Source organism: Dreissena polymorpha, chromosome 1 (assembly GCF_020536995.1).
Source record: "Dreissena polymorpha isolate Duluth1 chromosome 1, UMN_Dpol_1.0, whole genome shotgun sequence".
Taxonomy (NCBI): Eukaryota; Metazoa; Mollusca; class Bivalvia; order Myida; family Dreissenidae; genus Dreissena; species Dreissena polymorpha.
Window position 1 is genome coordinate 33,015,320 of NC_068355.1, and position 27,812 is coordinate 33,043,131.

General features: G+C 34.6%; 2 protein-coding genes across 2 annotated transcripts in view; both read right to left on the reverse strand.

Annotated features, from left to right (window-relative positions):
* LOC127875769 (uncharacterized) overlaps positions 1 to 10,931 on the reverse strand; it is a 138,785-nt gene extending 127,854 nt beyond the window's left edge. The window contains exon 1 of the mRNA XM_052420570.1: positions 10,869 to 10,931. The gene's annotated coding sequence lies outside the window, so the exon portion shown is untranslated. The remainder of the gene's footprint in view (positions 1 to 10,868) is intronic.
* Positions 1 to 27,812, reverse strand: part of LOC127875800 (uncharacterized) — a 215,757-nt gene that overhangs the window by 156,324 nt on the left and 31,621 nt on the right. The gene's annotated exons all lie outside the window — the stretch shown is intronic.

Sequence of the window (27,812 nt, forward strand, 5' to 3'; positions counted from 1 at the left end):
TGCGAAGCTTTAGAATGAAAAAAAATGAAGCTTATAAAAATACTTGTGTTTTGTGTGTCCTTGGATATTAAAGAGCCATATAAATATTGCATTTATCAGTGGCGCTATTGCTTTTGAGGTAATTCACTCTGTTTATTTTCATGCTTGAATTTTGACAGAGCATAATTATGAAAATTAGTGTGCACAGAATGCTTCGCAACATAATCACCCTTCTCATAAGCTATCCAATGTCACGCAGCACATCTGATTAAGTTTTATTAAAACATTATTATTATTTTTTAAAGAAGAAACATAAATACAATGCTGAATAAAAAGAAAGACAGTTGGCAAGAAAACAAATTTCGCTGAATAAAAATCAATGAATTGAGTTGTCGAACATTTACTAGATGCAATAACGTGCTATATTATTTCTACTTTAAAATCTCTTATCAATGGAATTGTAACATTAAGTCCAAACAATGCAACATTGAATGATAAACCTTCATTGAACTATTTAATTGTCGTAAAATCCATGTCAAACTTGTTTAATTACACACTGTTTGCCATGCAATAGCATTTAAACTGTAAGAGCGAAAACAATTTGCATAGGCAACCTTATTCAGGTGTTATCACAACAAAGGAAGATGAATCTATTGCGATTGACAATAACACTGCTGTTTTTACACTTGTGCAGTTTTCTGCTTCACTATGCACTTTTTGGGGGAATTTCTTACGAAAACCAAACGAATGATAACATGTATGGAATATGAATGCATTTGAATCATTTTAGTTGAAGTACGATTTGATAATGTTTTTTATTTTCTCATGTTTGTTTTTTTTTTGTTTCATTGTTCAATTCACAGTTAAACAAAATACACCAATTTAATTGAGTTGAAGTAATTGGGGGGATTATAATTCTTAATATAAACAATTATCACCGTTATTAGCACGCTGATGGATTTAGAGCATGTTTTGAAGGGACCTTACAAATGCCATAAAATGTATGGAATATGAATAAATTTGGATTATTTTAGCTTTGTTGCGTTTGTTTTTGTTTTCATTGATCTTATATTGATCGTAAAACAAAATACATCAGTTAAATTAATGTGATGTCATCAGGAGATTCTGCTTTATAATCGCTAAAACAAAATATAAAAAAACAGCTAAATATAACAAGAAATATCTTTACAATAGATATTCGGCGTAAATGCTTACTTTGAAATAAAATTTAAATATGTAAGTGTCTAATAAATTAAATTGTAAACAAACATTCATCTATTGCGTGCTTTGACAATTTGGCATATTTACCCCATGAAGTGTGTGTTATTATAGTCATACATTCAAATCACACTTTTATAGCCGCATCATGCAAAATGGGCCTAAGGCGTTTTGGCCAGGCTAGCTCAAGCCCATCCCGCGCACTTGCACAGTCTGGTCAGAGGCGAAGCTACCTCCGATAAAATCACTCAAAGTTGTTATGGTCTCATTATGTATCTCCTGACCAGACTGCAAGATGTGCAGGCTGAGTGGGCTATAGCTATGATGGGCACATATGGAATACGACCCAATTATGCATGATGCGAGTCTTTAACGATCTAATTGGGCATTGTAAATGGCACATTTTAGCATAATGCTTTTCAATATAACATTGAATTCAAAAAAGCAAACTTAAAAGTTCCGGAACGATTTCCAGAGGTGCTGACCAAGTACAGCAAACATCTGTGTTTAGATAATTAAACGATTTCCCTATTATCTAGACACTATTTCAGTAGTGTTTTTAGATCATCTTGTCAATCAACACTGCGTTTATTGATAGTCAATTTAGTATTCTTCTGACAATTTAGTGACCGAGTAGAGACCCTGAAATTCTGCCAGATGGATTTTAACGCATAATTGTAATTGGGCAACAATTTGTATGTATATGTCTTTTCAACATGCAGAGAGTAGTCCGAAATGCCTCAAACTGAACAGTGTAACATGCTTTACGCTGTGCACAGACGTAATGATGTGACCAAAGTTCAAAGAATTTCTCTATTAAATAAATCAATTAAATATTTGAATGTATTCAATCACGTCTGCTGGTGTTATGTTTATCTAATGGTCATTAAAGATGAAAAGCAGGGTAAAAATCAGCAACGCCTAAAAAGCGCATTAGTGTTCTATACCGATGTTATTAAAAGGTAAGTGACTGGTTATCACCCTGTGAACTGCTAGGGTAACATGTGTACATAATGCATCAACAACAAAGTACGTGTAAACAGCCACTGCCTTTATGACTACCTAATTCATGAGTAAAAAGTATTGCTCGCAGATTTATTTTTCATTTATTTTCATCAATTATCTCTTTGCATAATTTGAAATAGTTTATGGTGTCAAAATGATAAAAGTTTTCTAAAGGGCATATCCATCATGAAATTATATTCTTAGTGTGATAGGTATCATCAATATTCCAACAATTTTCATACAATATAATGGTGATTGCAAATTTTATTTGATATAAACTCAGTCTTGGACGTAACCAGTGATTCATTTTGAAATCTACATAAATGAGTCTCTGGGACTCACATACTTTTAAACAATGGGTCCAAACTGAAAACAATGGGTCCCAGATTGTGTCTTTGTAAATTCGTTACAAATAATCTACTTTACATGATACACCTTAGCCAGGGGATCTTTTAAATTATGCAATTTTACAGCTAAAAACAGAAATATGTTTATAGCAAGTGAAATCTTTATTTGTTTTACTTTTAATAGTAAACAGTGAAACATACAACATCTTAAACAGAGAACTTTTAACATCTTTAACAATTTGGACTGACTAGACTTTTAATAAATTGGATGACCAGTGTTTATAATTATTTGGTCAAAATTAGCCCTTTCAAACAGTGTGACAAAATACAATTTCCCTTTTGGTCAAAAGTTTTACAACTTCAATACAGATTAAGTGTAACATTTACACTCATACTGTATTTAAGGTGTATAGCCTTCTCGCTTGGTTTTTTCTCCAAACAGAGAAAGCTTTTACCACAAATTCATTCAGGGCAAAATTGCACAACTTCACACTCGTGAGTTTGCCTTCTTTCCCTACAGTTAACCTGTTCCTGAATTTGGTCAAGACCTTATTCTTTATAGAAAAACCCCTCTCACATCCTGCAGTATAAATAGCAGATGTCTGTGTTGTCATATGTACTTACATTCTACATAACATAGGACGGAATACTGTACGACCTGTATCACTTTTATGTATGTACCGTATACAAATAAAAGATGCTATTTATTTCAGAAATTGCAAATTTTAATTGTCACTAAAGAAACACCAACACTGCTCAATTAATCCAGAAAAGTATAATAACATTGCTTTCCTAAATAAATTATAAGTGTTCAGCACACAACAGAAGAACGCAAACTGTGTTTTCCGCCGTTTATTCTTCATATTTAAACCACATAATTAACATCGAGGCAGTGTTATCGATAAATATCTACACAGCGAGTTTAAATTGTTCAGGATCAATTTCGAAAAGCTTTTTTGGTCGCATTTTCTTTGTTTATCATCCGGGACAGCAAATTAATCGTCCAATGAACTTTTAATAAAACGCCATAACTGATTGGATAATTGATATATTTCAACCAATCAAAATATGCGTACTACATTCCTAATGTAGTAATAAGACTTCCGTTCTACTTTTCAAAACAGTGTTGACATGTGTTTTGCTTATATCCACAAATCGTACTCAGTATCATGTACAACTTTGACAATGTTGAAAATCAGAGTTTTTAAACAATGCGTCCCGAAAACGCACATGTTTGAGAATGATGCGTCCCCAGAAAAAAACATGCATCTGGCACGCAGGACGCACAGAAAAATGAATCACTGCTCATACATGCCAGAATTTTTTAGGTCCAATGCAGGACATTCCATAAAAAATTGTCGGGACATTTGACCAAAAAGCAGGACACCTAAAACGATCTATCATTCCACCTTTACTGTAGTCAGTATAGTACTAACAAAAACTCTTGACACTTTTATTCAAGACATAAAACATCTGATATGAAGCATGAAATCTAAAACATAACAATAACAGTTTTATTAAATAAGACAATAGCAAACACCGAAGATAATATTCATCTTTTTAGAGTACAAAATCTGGAACATAACAACAACAATACTCATTATATTACTTTCAATGGCAAACATTAAAGCAGGGAAGGCTATCCAGTACACTGAAAGTACGGGTTACAGTAAGCTTACTTGTCAATTGTCGCGGCTTAATTGGAGTAGGGTCAAACTGTCATGCATAGCACCTCGTTGTTTTTAGCTTAATTGGAGTAGGGTCAAACTGTCATGCATAGCACCTCGTTGTTTTTATTACAATTACACCCAATTACACTAGACAGGATGGGTATCACTTATTGGACTGTTTGTTGCGATTTTGGTATATTGCACATTCGGATTATCCCGCTATTTTGGAAATAAACATTGAATGTAAAAGACTCACTAATGACATAGAGTTAATTTTACAAAACAATTGTTTTGTAAACGTTTCAAACAAAGACAAAAACATTTTCAACATTTATTTCATTATAATACAATTATCGATAGCAATAAGCGACCACTATCTTGAAGACCACCATGGTGTAAATGCCTGATAAAAACAATAATTAGCCAATAAATCGCTGATAAGGTGTCATAAACAACACTGGTACACACGAGAAGTAGAATCGGATTGTTAATTGGGGGCAATAAAGGGATTAGCGGTGGTAAGTGTTAGCGAAACAGAGCTTGAATAGCGAATTTTATTGGGAACCTATAGACCTTACATCGTTTTTTTACGAATGTCGGGACAAATCGTCCCATATCGGGACGCCGGGACAAAGGGCCCAAAAGCGGGACTGTCCCGCCGAGATCGGGACGTATGTCATGTATGACTATTCTTCTAATTTAGCTATTGTTTACAATAAACTTACTTACTTTCTTGTACAATAAGGGAATTTACCATAGGCAAATAAAACGTTGTTCAAGTTTAAATATATCTTTGTATGCAGAAATCTGCAAATGCAACTGAGTTCACCAACGGCTATTATTTGTGTCGTGTTCTGAGAAAACTGGGCATAATGCATGTGCGTAAAGTTTCCGCCAAAATTTGATTTTTGCTAAGAAGGGACTTCATTTTAACAAAAATGTCATAAAAGCGGAAAGTGTCGTCTCTGATTAGCCTGTGCAAACTGCACAGGCTAATATGGGACGACACTTTAAGCACATGCATTATGCCCATTTTTCTCAGAACACGACACATTTGATAAACTGCTCCGGTTCATTTAAACAGCAGTAATGTACATAGAGTACATGACGTACATGTAGCATGTGACGAAGAAGAAAGTTTATTGAGTTCTCATTTGAATATAATGATATGATGGCATAAGGGACTTTATTTAACTATGCTAAAATAATTATCAAAGACCCTGGATGCAACTCGTCAATTATTGAATTAAATGGATTATTTGTGGATTTTAAGGGATTATTAAAGGTAAGATACTAGTTCGAACGTGTTTTGTTTTTTGTTTGTACTTCTTGGAGAAATGATTTTAACATGGGCGCCATTGATGCCTCGGACCACACACGGCATACCCATAACAGAATATAAGACACATGTTCTGTGCGTCCTTAAATTCGTCGTCCGAAGTCGGAAATCGTATTGCTCTGTAAATTAAGTCAAATAAAGTGTCAGTTGCTGCAATTTGTTGTTTACTTGACGAAATTGTGAAGGTCGTCAATGGTTAGCTTTTATAGTGTCGCGCCGCGGCCAGTTTGTGTAAGTTACCTCTCGGTTACTTGTACTTACCCACCTAAGGAAGCAGGGTATGTTTTAACTGGGTTTTAACCGATCGGTATAACTAACCAAATTGTATACAACGCTTACCGACCAGTAACCAACATGTTACCGACTTTTAACCGCTGGTATGTGGTTAACCGCCGGTTTAACTGTTTATACAATCGGGTGCCAGAAGAACTTGCAACCTTTCCATAATCATCATATAAGCGCGCTTGAATAACTTGCCACCTTTCCCTTATTATCATTTAAGCGCGATTGAATTATTATCTTGCCACCTTTCCCTTATTATCATAAAAGCCTGCTGGAAGAACTTGCCACCTTCCTCCCAAAGGTTAAAAAACACTGATTTCAATCTCTGAGATATTTTATGCAAACATGTTATTGTCTAGTCAGTAATACAAGAAAAAAAGTTTATTTTAATAGTTCGATTTGATTTGCTTTATATTTTAGAGCCTGTGCGTTTTGGATTAGCAAAAAAAACCACTAAAAACCATGAGTTTGGGAAAACTTTAACGTTATTTATATGAATATCAATAGCAGTAAACATGTACCCCAATTGTTTTTACGTGCATGTTTGATAGCATTTTTTAATTCATATAAAACAAGTTCTGCTTAAATCTCTTCTTAAAATCAATACTATGACAATCTTTGCTTAATAATATCCTTTTCATATGCATGTTAAAGGGTCATTTTCACAGATTTTGGTATGTATTGAAGTTTGTCATTAAATACTTTACATTTATAAATGTAAACATTGGATCTAAAAATATAAAGTTAAAAACAAGAATACAATTAAAAAAGAAAAAAAAGTAACCCACAACTGGGCTCGAATCACTGACCCCTGGAGACCCAGAGTAAAAGTCAACCGCTTTTGACCACCCGGCCATCCGTGCTCACACAATTAGGGATGTATTTTATATGTTATGTAAGAAATCCACGTAGAATCACAAAATATAACGACAATAGAACTCTCCAAATTATTCAATCGTTTGGCGTTGCAACACTTTATAATTTTCAGGTGTTTAAATCGTCAAACGATGCATATTATGGATATTTTAGAGCATGGTACATGTACAGTACAGCTAACGCGGAACAAACGTATTTCGCGATCCGCGGCAGCATGGCGAAACGAGTCGATGCTGCGTCAGTTGTTGAAGCAGCGTCAGTATGCGGCGGCAAGTCGCATTTCGCCGCAAAGCTTTGCACCTGTCCGCCGAGGCATGCCGCGATCCGCGACATGATGCCGAGTCGATGTGCATAATGAAATAAAAAATCTTTTTAAAATTATTAGTTACATGTAGTTAACAAGTTTTGAAAGAACAATTATAATAATAATTAAAATCATAATAAATTTATTGTGCGCGGATTGTATTAGCATATACATGTAAGCATAGTTAATGTGTCTGGCCAATTAAGTTTGTTTCCCGCCCTTAGTGTATGTATATCACACATAAACAAGGTCATGTAATTATGTTTTCGCACATACTAGTGGTCAAGGCTCTAGCCATATGGTGGATTTATAAGTTCATTGCATGTTGATTTTGCTATTATATTTAAGTTGAGAAAATTAGCAGTGTGAAGCCACATCAATAATCAAGACGGTGAAGACGTATTTGTTGTTTTGTTAATCATCAGCTTATTATAACTATTGTTTGAATATGCGTATATAAACACGTTTTATTTTGTTCATATTATACAGTTAATATCACTACTAATTACCCGCTAATCCCGTATATTCCAGTTTTGAAGCAAATGCTGGTAAATATTTACGATACACAATCATTCTCCATATTTCCTTTAGTATCAAATACATTTTGGCATTTGTTACCAGGGGTTCTGAAATATTTTAAGAGTCTAATTGTCCATGGACAAGTAGGACCCACAAATTCACTTGTCCGTACCAAAGAAGTACTTGTCCGTACTTTTAAGATAGATAAAGGAAAAGGTCATTACTAATTAAGCAAATAATACAAGCATACACTTTTGTTTACTTCTATTTTAAATTATAAACATAGTTAACTAGAAAATTGAACAAAAAATACAAGCAAGATGTGCATATAATAAGATCACGTTTAAGTCACACATGATACTAGTCTTATTTATAAAACGCGCAAAGAATTTAGAGATACTTTTAATGTGGGCTAACTTCTTTGGAACTCCAAATATTACAAATATAAAAAGTAGCTTAATATTTGAGAGCGTCAACAAGTTCGACTAACATGATACCATCTCGGATATTTAATAATCTCAACAAGACTAGACAATTCACTTGAAATAAAATAATCTCCGTTAATTATAAGTATATAATTATCCGCTAATAAAGGAAACTCCTTACGAAGTTTACATTTACACACATCGGCAACGTTTCAAGCCAAGGAAAATCAATTAGCCAAGACTACAAAAATTCTTGTTTCCGCTTGGCGTCGTGTGTTTATCATATTCATACTTGGCTTTTCTCTTCTTTTCCGACGCCGAACTGATTTATCATTGGTCTGATTAGCGTCATGGCTAGACGTTGAAGTGGTTTTATTATATAAAAATCGAATGCAGGTCGTTAGAACATGTATGCGGCCATTTGCAATGCACGAAAAGTGTTATCGTAAAATTCTTATGCGTGATTGGCTGTTGCTATACACATGTGTGCTGGTTTCTCTATTAAAACAGGGACATAGGTCCCTGATTAAAATTGTTTTCTTATGCGTGATTGGCTGTTGCTATATATACTCGTGGACTGGTTTACCACATTAAATAATTATTATCGGAAAATAACATGTTAAAAAAGTGTGCTAGTCCGCATATTAATCATAAGCTATTTATATAAACTTCGTTTTTTATTTTCGAAAAATATTGAAGTTTCGTTCTCGAAACAAATTTTACCACGGAAATTTTACTTGTCCCCGGACAAGCCAGCTTTCAAAAACTGCTTGCCCGGAAGGGTAAATTGACGACTCGGACAACTCGGACAGCATATTTCAGAACCCCTGGTTACTATTTAAAGAGATGATAAAATAATGTCTAATTGGGGCGTTTTTTTTTTCGACTGAACACGCGATTTACTCCTGACGTGATGTTCATGTATTTATACAACACAAAATAAACCCACACTTTCCAAACGACATTCTACATGTCTGCATAATTTTTGCGCGCTTTTTATGAAACAAAGGATATTTTAGCACTGTTTATTTGACGCTAGAATTTGCCAAAGGTCTTGTTAGCATTTAAATTCGGAAGTGTGTTTTGGATTTCAAATGTAATAATGATAATTTGATAATCAAACGAAACATTAACAGTTGCGCGTAATTAATTCAATCATAATTTGTTAAAGCGCATTACTCGTCATATCGCTTATTAAAACGTGAAAATAATAATTATGAAACCAGCGTAAATCTTGGTTTCTACGCTACACATACATGTTAGTACATGTAAGTGGATATCTTTTCACTCGATCCGCCGCGTATGTATGCGGCGGATTTACTCCGCGAAAGTACGCGAAGTTAATACATACTCAGCGTGGTGAACACACGATTCGGCCGCCGCGTACTAATAATCTGGCCGTGGCATAGCCGCGGATTATGTTTGTGCCACGTTGGCTGTACTGTAAATGTTCAGTAGTACTGTTTCCTCAATAAAACAAAAATTTGCGAATCTGAAACAACGGCCTTTTAAATTGTGTTAATTTACGAAAACGTGAAAGACCCCGTTATACTTGCAATAATCTATATAATTTTAAGTACACAGTTTTAACATGTTACTTTTTAATGGAAAACATATACAAATGTAAATATATACACTTTAGTGTTCTTGTTAGGTTTTTGATGTTTTAAACTGAGTTTATTTTATATTGACCTTAAATTAATGTGTACTTTTCAATATCTTGCAACAGGTTTTGTCTACATCTTTGAGAAGACCTATTTTTCCCCTTTTACAGAGATTTTCCCCAAAACAATGATATCTAAAAAAAGAAAAAAAATATTTAGCTTTTTTGGGGAACCTTTAATTATATAAATTAGCTTGATCCAGTGTAGAAAATAGAAAAATATTGCATAAATAAATTATCAGTTGCCTTGAATTTCTTTTAAAAACAGTAAAATATGTTAAATTGAGTATTTAAGACTTTTCTTATTTTCCCCCAAAATCCAGCATTTCGCGCGATTTTTCCCTCAACAAAGACCAGGCCCTTTCCCCCAAATCAGAAAAAAAAACTGTTGCAACATGATATCACATTCAAGTTCCATGTTTTTTTTTACTTAAGTTAACAGTATATTGTGACAAGCCCAATACAATCAAGTAGAATACGCTTTTGCATCTTATTATACAAAGATCTGCTAATATAAAAGTCAATTCATGTTTGTCTTTTCAAATGATAATCTGATCTGAACTGTTCTTACTTTATACAAGACTGAACTCCAATTTGCTAACATTCATTTCCTTGACATACTTTAATGTGTAAATTTCCAATAAATACGCGATGTTTGTAAATAAAAATTATTTCACCATTATCAATTGACATACGCATTACATTTATCCTGAATAACTATATGATGTCTATCATTAAATTTGATTGTTTTTGTCATTTTCATGATAATGACATACGCGACAGATGAGCAAAGCAACGTACAATAATTGTTTTTCAGCGACAACTTGACATGTTCAATCTGCACTACGGAATTCATAATCACCGTATAACCATCTTATTGAGATTATTGAAAAAGCATGGCATTTTGGGGGCAAATTGTGGTCAGACTTCCGGGAACAAAAAATACTTTTTTCCATGGACAGGGTGCAAGAGGCTGCAATTTTCAACAAAACAATGATCAATCACTGCTTTATATTGACTAATCAAACCTGCATAACAGAAACCACGTGCTGTATTGGCAATTCAGAGCAGGCATCAATGAACTGTAAAACCTGCAAACGGAAGTTTTATTGCTTCGGCCACGCGAACTGGATCGAACCTTCGTGGGGCCAATCATCAGTGTCATGATGTGGTTTAATGTATTTTTTATGATTTAATATATGGTATACAAACACTATAAATTTATTATAAAAAAGGCCTACCACATTTGCATCGTTGGTGTTGCAGAATGGAGATTTGTAGTCCTTTATTGGATATACACGAATTATTACCGCGTTGTTTACTGCGTCGATATTTTATGTGGTCGTGGTAATCGCTGCTGTTAGATCAATTCGTTCCTCCGAATTTCATACCAAAAATGTAAGTAAATTTCTTATCCCAACTCGGTGATAGCGTCGCTGCTATGCCGAATAATAGAAAAAGTATAAAATTTCCATAAAAATAATGCCAACTAATATCAGTTGCTGCATAATCACATAAATTCACTTAACAAGAGGCACGTTTGCTACCTTTAAAATATCGAAATAAATTAAAATATTAAACATTCAAACGTCGCAGTCTTATTTAATTTTTTTGTCTTTGATTAAGTTTCAGTTCTTATACAAACATTGATACTTGTATTTTTTAAGAAAAAAAGGTGTCAGGGTTCCTACGCTTAATAGGGGTCAGGTTTTGAAACAACGAAATTTGTATGCGTTCTATAACGTTGTAGTCGTTCACTGTAAAAATCGCACCGGTTTTGGGGAGAGAAAAAAACGTGTACCTTATAATATGTTACAGGTGTGCAAAGGATATTTGTACCTTTCTCAACTTAGGCACTATTCATCCCTCAACATTGGCGAAACCTGGCAATTCTCTATTCATTAACCAGGTTTTCCGAAGGAAAAAACTGGTTATTAGATTGGCGAGTGCGGGCTGGCTGGCTGGCTGGCTGGCTGGCGGGCGGGCGGAACAAGCTTGTCCGGGCCATAACTTTGTCGTTCATTGTAAGATTTTAAAATCATTTGGCACATTTGTTAACCATCATTAGACGGTGTGTCGCGCGAAAAAATTACGTCAATATCTCCAAGGTCAAGGTCACACTTTGAGGTCAAAGGTAAAAAACAGCCATAAATGAGCTTGTCTGGGCTATAACTATGTCATTCATTATGAGATTTTAAAATCATTTGGCACATTTGTTCACCATCATGGGACGGTGTGTCGCACGAAAGAATCACGTCAATATCTCCAATGTCAAGGTCGCCACGACTAAAAATAGATTTATTTTAAAACAAACTTACAAAGGGGGTTAATTTTGTTTGTTCATTTCAAAAGTTCAGTTTGAGTTGTCTCCCTTTATCAGATTTTTTTCACAATGAAAACCTGGTTTTGTGACAATTTTGTCCCTTGTTTTAATTTTAAAATCGCGAATGTCTTTGTGTATGATTCAGCCAATTATAAAGTCGCGAATGTCAAAAAATGCACAAATCGACAGATTAACACAACTTATTAATTAATATAGCTTTTTTTATTTTAAAAGCAAGCGTCTTTAAATTTTGCAAATTGATAGATTGCATACATCTCAACTACCTCTCAACATTTCATAAAGATATCTTGTTTTATAATACATGGTTTGTTATTTCAAAACTTTTGAAGCGTTTTTTTCAAAATCACTTTTTGAACTATCTTGCATTTAGAATAAGTGCGACGAAATATTGAAATTAGCGAATGTTATTTGTTAATGTTGAGATATTGGTTTGTTATACGTATGTTTTCAACCTAGTATAATGCATTAAAGAAATTCAATATTGATCTGCGCAAAAACCTATACATATATATATATATATATATATATATATATATATATATATATATATATATATATATATATATATATATATATATATATATATACGTTCTAATATACAAATATCATACCACTAAACCTATTTATAAAACAAAAAAATCTTAACCGCACATCCCTCAGCAGTTATCAATGCAATTATAGCAAACATCTTTCCAGATATCGAATCAGTATAGGTTTGGTATGTTTTTATAATTTAATGAAAATGAGAGGAATCTTTTACAAAAACGTCATTTCTTCATTGTTCTGTGTTTAAGAGACAAGAAAGTTACATGTAAATATTATGTCAATCGTATTTCATATTTGCTTGTAAAATAAGACACTATTAAGTGTGACTTTTCGCAACGGTCTGCGCAGTATGAATATTCATGAGTGTAATATAACAAATCAAAACTAGGTAGCGGCTCATAAGGCTACCCGCTTGTTTCAAGAAAGTGGTAAACGTTACAAAGTGAGATAATAATATTTTACAAGAAAACCACTTAATAAATATTTAATGAGCCACGCTCTGGGAAAACGGGGTTTAATGCATATGCGTAAAGTGGCGTCACAGGTTTCTCTGTGCAGTCCGCAAAGGTTGATCAAGGGCGTAAGCAGGAATTTTTGCTCAAAACAATCTTCCTTTAAACGAAAACACAAAAGCATACAAGCGGACAGTGTAATCTGGAACAACAATTACTCTTATTCATTTAGCCCCGCTTTTCCCGGGGCGCAGCTCAAATTTAAAGGTGTTTATGAAGCACGTCGTTTAACAGTTTATGCTAAGCTTTCTGAATCGGTTAATACTAATTTGAATTTAATTAAAAAACGGCGGTCATTTACAATTGTGATATTATTAACCAAACTGTAATATGGTGACAGCAAAGAAGGAACTGGGATTTTGAAAGTAACTGTTTTAATGTACTTTGTCTACTTCCATTTAGACTTTGTCACATTATTTCCATAGCTGACACACGCTAGCGTCCGTTTTTGTTTTCATCAATTTACTGCCTTCATTATTTGTTGCGTGTATTATTATTATATCCGTTTGCAAGACATATGAACACGCAGAAGATCATTACAATTTGATAGATTTTTATTGATGTGTAACTTTAACTTGAGATTTTATTGTTCGATAAAAGTGTTGCTTGATTTGATTTTGATCAAACCAATTATGAGTGTATTAGTCAATAACAAAATGTGCTACGTGTAAAACAATACGATTTACAAATCGTATTAATGTCGGCTACATACTGCAACATACTGTGTCGGATTTAATTGTATATACAAAAAATGGGTGTACCAATTAATTAACTAGAGTGTATGTTGATATAAACATGCGCCAGAGTGTCCGTATGGGTTCGTGACGTTTAATAAGTCAAAGAAGTCTTGCAAATGAAAGGGATATATTTAAAGCCACATAAATACTTAAAAGCAACAAATATTTCGTAAAATAAAGATAACCGTTAAAAATCAGTGTTCCTTAAAGCGATATCTAAACTTTCAACGCTAGATGTGGTATGGTAAATTGGTAATATACATTTAACGAGGTACAAAATGTTCGTTTTTATTTTTAGTGTGACAATATATTCCATGTGAATCGGCCGCTGCGATATCCGAAGATTTACGAGCAAAGGCAAGATTGGCTTCGGGCGGCGTAGGAAGCACGATGTTATTCTCATGTTCATCATAAGTATTGGTAGGATATAAGTGCTCCATGATATTGTCGGTTGACCGTATTGGTGGGATATAAGTGTTCCATGATGTTGTCGGTTGACCGTATTGGTGGGATATAAGTGTTCCATGATGTTGTCGGTTGACCAATTCGTGAATAAAACATAAACACCTAGGAAAGTGACCGACGCAAATTACTTTTTTTTCCAAAATCCGAAACCCATAAATGAACGTGTCTACGAACAAGTAAACACAAAACACAAACAAATTCCATGCGAACAAATATAGATTATTTTACAGAATTTAATTGACTGACACATCTGAAATGTGGAATAATCAATAGAGAAATGCGCAAACGATAGTTAAGTACTTTTTTAGCTGGCTTGGTGGACCGACAGTTCCCAGTTTCTCAAACCTACTTCTGAACAGTGGACGTATAGTAACCACTTTTCAAAATATATATATATTCTCGAACAGTGGACTGATCGTTCTCAGTTCCCAAAATCAGTTAATAAATAGCGGATGATAATTCATTGTTTCCAAATCTAAACCTGTGTAATCGACCGAAAGTTCCCAGTTTCTCAAATATAATAATGAATATTCGATCGATAGTTGCAAGGTCCCTAATATTTACCTGTAATTTGAACCTATAGTTCCCAGATTCCCAAATATTTATCTGACTTTTGGAATGGTTATTCCCATTTCCCAAATATTTACCTCAATATTGGACCTATAGTTTCCAGATTCCCAAAATCTTTACGTGAATAGAGAACTGATATATTTATAGATACCCAAATCTTTAGTAAACTGATATTACTTGATATTCATACATTTACCCAAACGGATTTGTCATGTTAATAGATTGCTTCTCAATTGGTTTAATCTTTGATATCGCTAAGTTGTTTTCGAGTGTTACATTTTTATTATATACGGTAATATCAAATACCACTTATTGCGTCATGTTATCATAATAATTGGCATTGTCGACGACCGGATTTAATAGATGTTCGATTTCGTATGTAAATGGGGGTTATTGGCAATGTAAAATTATATATATTAAGCTCAAGTATAGTTTACAGTTATGATAAAGTAATTTAGAAGAAGGAATCGAAATATAATACGTCAAACAAATGTGTGTACACTACTCTAAAACTGCTAAATCTAGTTTGAAAAAAGATACTTTTTAACACATGCAAACAATTGTTTTGAATTTAATTATTATGGAGGTTATTTTACATTTAAATAACAGTGCATATATAACAGTATGTATAATTATATTAATTTGCATCGAATGTATCATAGTGACATGGAGGGCACGTGTACGATCCCCAAAGTAGGAGCATTCTTTAGATCCCCCAAAATACGCCAACCACTGGTTCTTTATATCTCCCCATATACATCTATTACTGATTCTACCGAGGAAACGGACTCGAAAGCATGCAAATAGCCTTTGCCTTTCGATGCAATCGAGCTCAAATGAAAAGGTTACAATTAACTAACTAAAGAAATAAAAATCTTACAGTTCAAAACCACCAGCAACACGTTGACGATACTACATAGAAAGTTCATGACGGATATAAGAGAGCATACACCCACCATTAGAAGAATTTAAACATGAAACTGGCCCCTCTTTGCCAAACGCTTCAGTACATTAATATAACCTTTCGCACGGTGGTTACGGCTACCAAATACCTCTTAGCGCAATTCAGCTGTCGATAACATCATGGGAATATCGCCATCTGCGCGTCACATCCCGACTTTATCCCTATGGATTCAACATTTGTATCACCCGCGTGTTGTTGTATATTTAAAACACGTAGAGCTTTAAAGTTGTGAGTAAGCACGTAGCTTTCTTAAAGGAGTTTATTCATGAAACATTGGACTTTTCCTGTCACGGAATGTTACGTCCCTGCTTAGCCTGTGAACACTTTGCAAACTCTCGCTGGAGTAGATTGACACTTTACGCACACTTTATGCACATCCTTAAAGCGGTACAATTAAGACTGTAAATTTGTCGTGCAATCTACAGAAAGGTTTGATGCATCTCTGAATTTAATTTCGATAAAATTAACGCTATGGAGTGGACGTTTTCCGTTTATGTGTAATATGGGCATGTTTTGTCAGTGAGCTATTTTGTTATTGAATACAAAACTTGGTTCAGGTCGAATATGATAATCATTCGATTAACAGACCGCATATGTTTGCTATGTTTTACGTACATGTATGGAATATAATATTGTATTAAGGTGCTTCGTTTACTGACTGACCCGGTGCCACATTTACTGCCGTTTGAAATGTCTTCAGTACCACCTAAAGGGTTTTAACATCAGCGGCTAGAGATAATGTTTTATATTGAACAATGTATTTCGTTAGGGTAAAGCCATTTAAACAAATACGTATTGTAATTAATATTTTATGCACGTCGTTACGGTAAAGGCATCGATTTTAAATTGTATTTGATACTTCGTTTTACATGGACTTCATGAAGGTCACATTTAAAACATTTTTACAAGTTGTCCGTCACGATGATTGTGTACGTTGTTCGTTTGTATCTGTGCCTACACGTGAACAAAAAATTACAAAGTCGATCTGATTTTGGGATAAACAGGTTTATGATCATTTTATGTTTTGAATCGGTGCTGTAAGCTCTTGCATTCCATGGCAAAACAAACATGAAGCATGCCAGGCGTTGAAAGATTTGAGCCCGTTATAAGAGAAACCTTTACTGCACTATCGTCAAGTGGCATTCCTAATACCGGCACACATGTGCAGTCCGCACAGGCTAATCAGGGACGACACTTTCAGCTTTATAGAAGGTTTTGTTTAAAGGATATCCCTTCTAAACAAAAATCCAATTGAGGCGGAAAGTGTCATCCCTGATTAGCCTGCGTTTACTGCACATGCTAATGAAGTGCGAAACTTTCCGCACATGCATTTAGCCCTGTTTTCCCAGAACGAGGATCTAATATAGCAATATTTGACGCGTAGGCAAATGCAACACGTTTAGTCAGTTTATATTTAAGTTTTTAATTCTATTTTTGCACCAACTTTGTTTAGAAACTTTACTTTAATTGATGTCAATTCAATACAGTTCGTCTACATATGACGTCATAACTTGCATATTATGTACAGGAACTCGAAAATGAAACGCATTCTTGAACAAAAACACAACAAGTATGTTGGTTTTTTTATTTAAAGAATTTGTTCTCAATGGCTGGAAAGTGAGTGGCATTAAAAAAAATACTAGTAATAAGGGGTTTACAAGGGCGAAACATACCTGGCTCGGCGTGGACGTCGCCTTCTCGACTATCACGTGATTACCCCCTCTGTGTAACTTACAGTAACAAGTAGTTCGTATCAGACGTTTAACCAAGACGATCGCAATCTGGATCAGCCGACAAATTATTGCATTCATTGCAAGTATGTTTTCTGATACAAAATTTAACATATATAGTGAGTATAACTCAAGGTCGTTTATAAACTTTGTCTTTTTTATACCCACACATGTCACAGAAGATCAAAGCTTGGGTTGCATATCACATGTTTCATGTCTTAATCCATCGTTTACATGCTTACTAAGAGCAACATTATGTGAAATAAAATAAAGGTCAAAATTGCAATATGCCTTGTCACGTTTTTGAGCGGCGCTCTGGGAAAACCGGGCTTAATACATGTTTGTTTGTACAGTGTCGTCCCAGATTTTCTTGTGCAGTCCACAGTGTCTAATTAGGGACGACACGTGCCACCGCAATTATTTGTTATTATTAGATTTTCGCGTAAAGAGAGAGTTCATTGAAACAAAATTTTATAAAAGCGGAAAGTGTTTTCTCAGGTTAGCCTGTGTGGAATGAACAGGCTGATCTGGGACTACACTTTAAGCACATTCATGAAGCCATGTTTTCCTAGAATGATTCTCATTTGTGTTGAAAATGTACACAATTTCACAAAGAATAACATCACCGCGTTAACGTTTCTATGTACGAAACACAGCACGTGTATTATTACCGACAATGCTAAATATATATTATGTTGTTGTTGTTTTCTTCCATTGCTCCCAAACCTTTTTTATCACCAAAACTTATTATTGTTGTGTGTAAAACTTACCATAGTTATTATTATTATGTGTGTGTGCAGATATCTAACATGACGTAACGTGCCTCACCATTAACCGGTTATATATTTCTATTTCTTATGTTATATGTGGAATGATGGGCACATTTCCTTTTTTCTGAATAAAAAATAAATAAATAAAAAAATACATATATATGAATACCGTTTATAGGCGTGGTTTATCAATGATGATGTTTCTAGTGTTGCATGTCAGGCATACCTTCCCGAGGTATTGAATTGTGAACGCCGTGACGTGTCTGTCAAACCTCAAATTACACACACGTTCTATAATAAATGATTACATGGTTCTTTATTTAGGTTAATTATGAAAAAGTATTAAGTGGGGCTGGGCCAATTAAGTAGAATAGTACCAGATGGCTGAGAGCATTATTTTTTTATGCTCACTCGTGCGCAAATAAATTCCCTCTCCTGTTGTAAAAAAAGTTTTGAATGTTTGATGTCAATTTTAATCATGACCAAGCAACTCTCCCATATACAACCATTCATTAATTGAAATACAAGTAAATACACTTTTGAAAAATAAGTTGAAAATGTAAGCGTTTTACTTGAAAAAAGCACTAAGATATTACACACCGTCGTTTAATTAAGGCATGGATCGGGATATACAGAGCATAAACATTACCACACAGATATTAGAATATAATTCATTTTGATAATTCGATGCAAAGAAAGAGGTTGTTCTCTAATTGCATACATATATATACCTTCAAATCGATACTACGATGCATCGTTTAAACTCTGTTTTATAATGTCTATGGAGTATGTACTTAATCGTGTTCTTTTATTATCAAACATACAGCCTTCATCTCGGGACTTCAGGTCTACGCATATACAATCTCCGGACACATGTCGCTGAGGTTATGTTTTGTATTAACACTTCATCTTGGATAAATGTAACATTATTAATGAGTGAATGTTAGTCTTGAAAGGTTGACCTGTCGCAGATTAGGGGTGAGAATTAGAAAACCGCGAGCACGTTGGTTGAACGACGTTTTATGGATATGTTTAGCAATGTTTTTTATCAAATATAAAACAGTTAATAAATTCCGTGACGTATCAGCGCGATCTCTTCACACTATATAATTAATATATGTACAATAAAACAGAATCGCACAATCTGCCAAATTGTTTTAATTGTTGTTTACACTGTTCAGGCAAAACCAAAACTTCCTATTACTTGATCTGCAAAAGAATACCATGTTTAAAGAGTCTTCTTAACAGAATGTATGCATGTTTTGAAAATTTTCATTTAATTCTTAAAATTGGTAAGTGTTTACATCAGAACTAAAGGGTTCCAGTATAAAACAAAAATAAAATTAAAGAAATAAAAAGAGTAATTCAAACAAGGACTCGATCCCTTGGAGTAATAATATTGCACTAAAAGCACTCGGCCACCCTTGCTGACGAAAGAGTGCATGTATTTTATTCTTAATATACATTGTAACCAATACTCGTATTTTCACAAAATAAAACGATAACAATCAAATTATCCAAATTATTCAATCGTTTTGCGGTTGTAACGCTTGATAGTTTTCATATTTTTAAATCGTCAAAAGATGCCAATAATGGTTTTTATTGGTACATGTTTAGTATTACTGTTTCCTAGCAAAGAAAGAAAATAAATACAACGACAGTTTGCAAATTTTAAGTTTCTTTTCCATTTTGTCAATTTATCAAAATGCTTAAAGGTCCCTTTAACTTCTCATTGGAAATCAAAGAGAGTTGTTACGTTATTCGTTTATCTGCGGTTAGGCATAGCACGATACAATAAATGAATTGCTTTGTTGATCTGGTTTTGTAATAAAAATATTTATTTCTAGTTTTATGACTTAGATTTTGTTAACATGGCACACATTTTTGAAACAGGCGGTGAACGTAGACACGTGTTTTAATTATTTAACCTGTACGAATTTTTGGCTTAAGAATGCTGTTATGAACAGACACAAACTTTTCAAAGGGACTTGTTCACATATTTTCGTTTAAAAAAATATATCATTAACATATTTTACGAACAAAACTGTACTATTTGGAACAGCTTAAAAAAAGAAAAAATAACCATGTTCTGCGGATAGAAGCTGGTACCTTTGAGCTAACTCGAAGCCATTACACCAAACACGTTTTTAACATTTACAGTATTGTTCAAACCCTACGTTGGTAATACACGTTTTCAACATTTACAGTATTGTATAAACCCTACGTTGGTAATACACGTTTTCAACATTTACAGTATTGTTCAAACCCTACGTTGGTAATACACGTTTTTAACATGTACAGTATTGTCCAAACCCTACGTTGGCAATACACTTTTTTAACATGTACAGTATTGTTCAAACCCTACGTTGGTAATACACGTTTTTAACATCTACAGTACTGTTCAAACCCTACGTTGGTAATACACGTTGTTTGCTCTATTATCGATGAAAAGCGCTACAAACGGTTTACATTTTTTAATTATTTTGTTTGATGTTCATCAATAATGGAACATATCTGGTTAATGTTTTTCTAGTCAAGGGTGTTATTTTGCTTGGTTATCCACATGCATTCTTTTTTAAATTGATTGCATTTTTATTGGTATATGTATTTTGCCAAACTGGGAACATATCTCTTTAAGTACGTGTGAAATTTTAATTTTGCACCAATTATTTGCAGATTACATGCCTCAGGTTTTTGCCCAGACGTTTTTAGCACAGCGGTCTTGCGGTGCGTGTACTTCAAAATCAATTTCGCAGCGGCGCTTGTATATCCGATCATGTCGCGATGCTTGAAATATTCACAAAAAGCTATGTGCGTATCAGAGGCTTAGAAAAGACGTATGAACGATTTACGAGTCGTTTCTCGGTCAAAAAGCTGAAGCGGGCAAGTCGCGACCGAAGAAAAAGACAATCACAGAGGATCTTCTTGAAGACTTCTCGAAAGTAGCCGAACCGAATGCTTGTGGTCGATGGGCGGGTCTGAAGAGGGTCGGTTAGAGGAACTTCTGCGAGTGGCTCTGCTAATCACGCGAGTACCGTTATCTCTCGAGTCTGGCGTCCTCTGTCGCTGACTTCGCTGATTCACACAATTTTAAAGAACCGCCAAGCGGAATGCTTAAAGTCCTTAGGTGGGTATTCACAGGCGATTCGAAACCTCCCGGAAAATATAATACAACACGAGATATTCTAGTTAGCGTCGAGTGTGAACTAAACTTTTTTATTACAAATCATTTGGAGAAAGCATTGCCGTTATACATTTGTACGTCTACTAATTACATTTACAAAAACGTTCATTATGCAACAGGATTTCACTGAATTGCCTGTATTAGTAGTTTATCCCTACCAAAGAACACAATTTCCCCTGTAATATTTGTCGAAATAATACAAGTTGTAATTTACGTAAAATTATGTACATTTCAATTGGTATATGCGTGATAAACATCATTAACTAAACACATTTTCCGAGTGTAGTCCTCGAACTGTTTACCCAATCTTGTAAGAACGTTATTGTTGTATTTGTGCAACATATACGAAAGAGTATGGATGCAATATACATTAAAACGCATGTCAAAGAATTTGCTTACTTAATTATTTAAAGCAATATTAAGTTAAGGTAGAACCAGGATCATGGAATCGGGTAATATCAGTTCATCTCGACTTGTTTCGTAACCTATCGGTTTATCTCGGTATATTGACGGCAATTGTTGGAGATGGTATTATCGAAACGAAACATTTTATTACATATCATAACCTACATATTATTGATACAATTAACGTTAATCTATTTTGTAGTTATCAGTTTGAATAATAGCACGCTTTCGTTTCGGGTTTATATATATTTGAACATGTATATGAAAACCCGCGTTAACCGTAAACACGGAAATCAATTGTCTCGACACAACAGTTAACCGGCATAAAGACAAGTGAAAATATACTGGTCAAACAAGTGGGTGACAGAGTAATGGTGCAGGTCATACTTACGAACGTCTTCGGACCTATATATATATATTTAATTTGTTGAAATGTTTTATTTTGTCTTAACAAATATCGAATATCACAAACATAAAAATACATTCGGCTTAAACAAGACTTTCGCTTAGACTTCCTTTAAATGAAAAATACCATAAAAGCGGATGGTGTCGTCCTGAACATAGGCGCTCGATGTCAATGACAATGTTTTATTTATTTATTTATTTATTTGTTTTTTTAGTTAACCGTTGTTTATTATAATGCATACACATACTAAATTAATAAAAATCTTCTGACAAAACGTCTTCTTAAAAATAGATAGTTCGACTATGTACATAGATATTCTATACATACATAGTCGAACCATCTTTTTTAAGAAGACGTTTTGTAGGAAGATTTTTATTAATTTAGTATGTGTATGCATTATAATAAACAACGGGTAACTAAACAATAAATAAATAAATTTAAAATAAAACATTGTCATTGACATCGAGCGCCTATGGTCCTGAACAGCCTGAGCGGACTGTTAATCGGTGAAGATAATATACGCACCTGCATTTAGCTCAGGAACAGAGAATCTGATATTTCAAACACAACATTCAACCGATTAAGTCATCCCTTGAAACACGTTGCCTATATGTGACTTTAATTAGGATTTATCTAAGATTTCGGAGCATCATATATGAACTTGTTATACACATTGCAACGGAGTGCATATTAATCTTTATTTTTAAACGGTGACATGCAGTCATTATGAATTCACATCCGGCCAGTTTGGTAACGTTAGGTTAACGAACGATTCATTGAAGGTTCAAATAACAATAACTACAATCCGTTTTAGTTTTGTCCGCGTTATTTTGTGATAATCTTACTTTTCTCACATAACAATTGCAACCTTTGACGCAAGTTTAACAGTGATTGTAGCTGATATTTATCAATCAACGGACGTCTGTGGTGGTGTGAGTTATTTAATAACTTTAATATAGTCTTATGTGAAGTTATTTTTATGCCATTACGTATACATATACATAATACATTTCAAACCAGCGTGAAGCGCTTGTAGTCGAACCAGTGTCACATAAGTCTGTTGCAGTTACCTTGGTGGTCTGTATTTTAAGAATTTTTTGAATGTTTGCTCCGTGTTTAAGCAAAAGTTAAGGCTGTTGAAACGAATCGAGCCGCGCTATAGGAAAAAGGGTTTAAATGCATGTGCGAAATGTGTCGTACCTGATGAGCATCACAGGTGGTTAGCGTGTGGCTATGATATTAATTAGTGAAAACATCATTTTGAATGATAAATAATCATATTATAACGAAAAATTAACTTTTCTGAAAAAAAAAATTTCACTATCAAATATATATATAACAAGGTATGCAACTCAAAATCACCCCAAAACGGGGTGCATCGCTTTGAACAGCCATATCTTCATCAATTGTGCAGCGATTTTCACGATCTCGGTCTTATTCAACGCAGAAATGAATTTCCTTTCTGGAAATGTATATGTCTTGCAATATTTTTACAAATGCTGGGTCAACTTTTAAGAAATAACACGATACACAACACGCATGACCCAGTTGACAGTGATCATGTATTCTTTATGAATGAAATCTCCAGTTGTAAAGACACACCTCCGCATTGGACCAATGAAATCACTCGTATGTTTAAAATGTCAGTTAGTTTAAATGTATGTAAACAAAGGTTTCAAACGGCGCTGGACAGTTAGTCTTGATGCAGAATGTAACGACAAGAACGGTAATAATGTTTTTTCATACGTTTTATTGAATTATGGTATCGAACTACATGAACTTTGTAGGGAAGTTGCCCTTTACTCCGTGAAGATTTCAGTCTTAAAGACAGCATGATCACTGTCAACTGGGTCATGCGTGTTGTGTATCGTGTTATTTCTTAAAAGTTGACCCAGCATTTGTTAAAATATTGCAAGACATATACATTTCCAGAAAGGAAATTCATTTCTGCGTTGAATAAGACCGAGATCGTGAAAATCGCTGCAAAATTTATGGAGATATGGCTGTTCAAAGCGATGCACCCCGTTTTGGGGTGATTTTGAGTTGCATACCTTGTTATATATATATTTGATAGTGAAATATTTTTTTTTTCAGAAAAGTTAATTTTTCGTTATAATATGATTATTTATCATTCAAAATGATGTTTTCACTAATTAATATCATAGCCACACGCTAACCACCTGTGATGAGCATGTGCAGTCCATACTGGGTTATCATGGTCTTCTATTTCGGCTAAAACTGGAGTTACATTTAAAAGATACTTCCTTTAAACGACAAAAATCATAAAAGCGGAAAGTGTCGTGCCTGATAAGGCTGTGCGGACTTGTATTTAAACCTAAAACAAGTCAACAACTTGATTACTATCACGCATATTTCAATATTTTGAATAAAAAAACAACAACACACAAATGAAAACTATATTCCGTCGACGTTGTTATTATACATAGTTAGTGGTCGCTGAAATACATGTAATTACGGCCTGACGCGATCGTGTAGTTGCTAACAGTCGACAAGACGGTGCATCTTTATGTATGACGTCTTTTCTGCAAGCCTTAGTAAGGTTAATCATATTGCTTGGCCCGAGGTGTTCTATTTTAGTGTAAACGTTTAATTTTGGTTCATGTCGGATCTGATGAAAGTGTACTGGCTGTATTGATAGAAACATAGGGGTGCAGTTCATACTGAAACAGTGTACAATATATAGCACATGCATGTATTAAATAAAGCACCGTTTCTAGTGTTTGAAATTAATAAAAAGAAAAAGTTATCACATTAAGAAAACATTACTTTAAAAATGCAAGAAAATGTGCTTGTTTAGAAGTTATTTCTTAGTTTAAACCTATGTATTTTAGTTCGCTTGCATTTAAAATGCTTTTTACTTGTTTGAAACGCTCTCGAGTCCGTTTTCCTTGGCCAAGAGCTAGTACTTGGTGTTGGGGGGAACGCTCCCACACGGGGTGTTTGGAGGGAACGCTCCCACACGGGGTGTTTGGGGAGAACGCTCCCACGTGGGGTGTTTGGGGGGAAGGCTCCCACACGGGGTGTTTGGGGGGAAGGCTCCCACACGGGGTGTTTTGGGTGAACGCTCCCACACGGAGTGTTTGGGGGGGGGGACGCTCCCACGTGGGGTGTTTGAGGGGAACGCTCCCACGTGGGGTGTTTGGGGGGAAGGCTCCCACACGGGGTGTTTGGGGGGAACGCTCCCACACGAGGTGTTTGGGGGGAACGCTCCCACATGAGGTGTTTGGGGGGAACGCTCCCACACGGGGTGTTTCGGGGGAACGCTCCCACACGGGGTGTTTGGGGGGGAACGCTCCCACACAGGGTGTTTGGGTGGAACGCTCCCACATGGGGTGTTTTGGGGAACGCTCTCACATGGGGTGTTTTGGGGGAACGCTCCCACATGGGCTAGTACTTGGGGTTTTTTTTTGGGGGGGGGGGGACGCTCACACATTGGCTAGTATAGTTAAGAAACTTAATAAAACAAATTTATGAGACAATTTAACAATTTTCAGACTCGCTGTTTTTTCATGTCACGCAGATTTTTTACCGTCATACGTACATTGAATATTTTTAAATGAAAACTTACATTCCGCAAATTGATATTCGTCTGTTTAACAGTGACGAAAATATTACAATTGATCATATTTGCAAATTATTATACATTTTGCCTTTCGGTTATATACTTAAGTATTATCATTTTAGCGCGTGAACAAGCACACACGATAAAGTTATATATATTAGGGCGAATTTTGATTTAAATTTAGCTCATACTATAAAAACAAAAAGTTCAAAAGAGATGTTGATTAAAGAGATTTTTTTTATCAAACTAAATATAAATGTCTGAGTATCAGTAATTCCAATATGCACGTGTTCTGCGTTGATAATAACGTTAGTGTTCTTTGGAGGTAAGGTTTTATTGTAATTTCAAAAGATGTTCATTTCAAGTTGAAACAGTGTATGCAGACCTTTCGAATATACCGATGGGTTGAGAATGTAGATTTATTTTTTGTAAATTAAAAGAAAAATTTTAATCTACTTTTTAAGCAAGTTTTTATTTTTATTGACATAGGCATTTATTTTTTAAACAATTTAGTAGACAATATTAAAATTTCTTCAATTATAAAAATGATTTATGCAGTATGCCATCATCAAACATATAGAACGTACACACAACTGTTTTGCCTGTACATAGGGACCTTCTTACAGACTGATAATTTAATTGATAGATTTGCATTGAAGCGTAGTGTACTTGTTAGCTTGTAGTTATTTTTTACCCATGAAGAGTTTTACCATTTTATTTTTTTTATTACTAAAAATCATTTTGCAGTTTGTCAAAGTTATTGTCAAAGCTGTATTATATCATTTGAATAGTTAAATAACAAGTTAAAGAACTTTAAACACACAATAAACAACTAACACTTTTGTTCTGAAACTCAAAAGCAACTTGTAACACTAAAATACATTTAAGATTAAACAAAAAATAAATAAAAATGCATTATTACATGCGATGATTTTATTAGATTGAATAGAGTTTTGAAGTCAACAGTATTTGCCTGTTATTTCCTATGCGTGTAATGAAATTTAGCTGCGTTCTTGGAAAACGGGGCTTAAAGCATTTGCGTAAGGGGGTCGCCCAAAATAAGCTTGTGATGTCCGCGCAGGTTAATCAGGGACGACACGTTTTGTTTGTACGTAGTTTTCGTTTAAAGGATGTCTCTCCTAAACGAAAATTCAGTCATGATGTTATTTGTCGTGTCTGATTAGACTGTGCGGACTACACGGGCTGATCTTGCATGAGACATTCCGCACATGCATTAAGAATAGTTGTCACACAACGAGGCTTAATTATTGATTCCATTTAAGATCACGTGTCAGCGAATAAAGACTCCGAAGAAAGAGTGAAATCTGTCCTGAAGTCACTGACAAGGTATAGTATATTCATTGTCACTCATGTCTTTAATTATCAGCATTTATTAACAGTAAAGCTGCCTTGGTAAGTTATTCAACATAAAATGTGCGATTTTGTCCTAGAAATTTAATAAATATCATTAAGGCGGTTTGTTGGATTCGCAGCGTATGAGACATATGTGTAAGCTATAACACGAAACAAAAATATATGCATACAGGTCGCAGTGGCGAAGTAAATAATGTGTCCGCGACCGGGAGGTCAAGGGTTCTAGTGAATAATGTGTCCGCGACTGGGAGGTCAAGGGTTCTAGTGAATAATGTGTCCGCGACTGGGAGGTCAAGGGTTCTAGTGAATAATGTGTCCGCAACCAGGAGGTCAAGGGTTCTAGACTTACTGTGGGATCGTTCTTTAGATTTCCCCAATAAACATCAAATATTGGTTCTAGTCCCTGGAAGCGGACTTGAGAGCGTTTCAATTAAGCCTTATGCTTTCTATGCAATCGAACTAAAATGAATATTTTTTTAACTAATATATACATACGCATATTCAAACACATTTTTCCACTTCATTCAAAAACACAAGAAACAGCAAAGGAACCTGGAAATTTGTTTTCCAATGCTGCGAATCGAATAATTGAGAA